The sequence below is a fragment of the Seriola lalandi genome, unplaced genomic scaffold (assembly GCF_002814215.2).
Source record: "Seriola lalandi dorsalis isolate HSWRI2012SDOR001 ecotype SW California unplaced genomic scaffold, Sedor1 jcf7180001987882, whole genome shotgun sequence".
Classification (NCBI taxonomy): Eukaryota; Metazoa; Chordata; class Actinopteri; order Carangiformes; family Carangidae; genus Seriola; species Seriola lalandi.
The window spans coordinates 1-577 of NW_019458548.1; the positions used below are offsets into that span (position 1 = coordinate 1).

General features: G+C 48.7%; 1 long non-coding RNA gene across 1 annotated transcript; it reads left to right on the forward strand.

Annotated features, from left to right (window-relative positions):
* On the forward strand, positions 1-577 carry LOC111660241 (uncharacterized). The gene is made up of 3 exons (XR_002761143.2): positions 1-56; positions 166-256; positions 511-577. It is a non-coding gene; the product is annotated as an uncharacterized LOC111660241 (long non-coding RNA).

Genomic DNA, 577 nt, shown 5'->3' on the forward strand with positions numbered 1-577 from the left:
TGGCCAGCATGGGTCTGCCTCTGGCCTTCATCAGCTCCTCTGCCCGGAGGAGAGCAGTAAGTCTGAGCACAGCATCTCTGTGGTGTGATGATGTTTCCCTTATAAATGATTCATCGAAGTGAAATATTCTGCTGCTGAATGAGCCTGTTTTTGGTCATGTGACAGCGGAGGAGGTCGAACAGGAAGCCTGACACGTACTCTGCAGAATCTGCTGAAGAGGAGGAGGAAGGAGAAGAAGAAGAGGTTGACATCAAAGGTAATCATTATTTACAGATACGCACAGAACAGGTTACGGAGTGAGTAAAGGTAGTTATTAACCTGTGCAGTGATCGTGTTCCCATTCATCCGTCTGCGGTCTAAACAAGTCCGGCTCAGCACCGGTCCGAGCTCCACCAATCAGGAGCATCAGTGAAACCACTGCTTAAAACTCACCTGAAACTCACCCAGTGATTTTAATTCTATTATTATTTGCGATGTCATTTGACACCGCCCTGTCCTTTTTGAACCCAGCTGATGAGAAGGAAGTGAGTGATCCACTGGAGGAAGGAGCAGCAGGGATCCAGGATGCCGGCTGGGA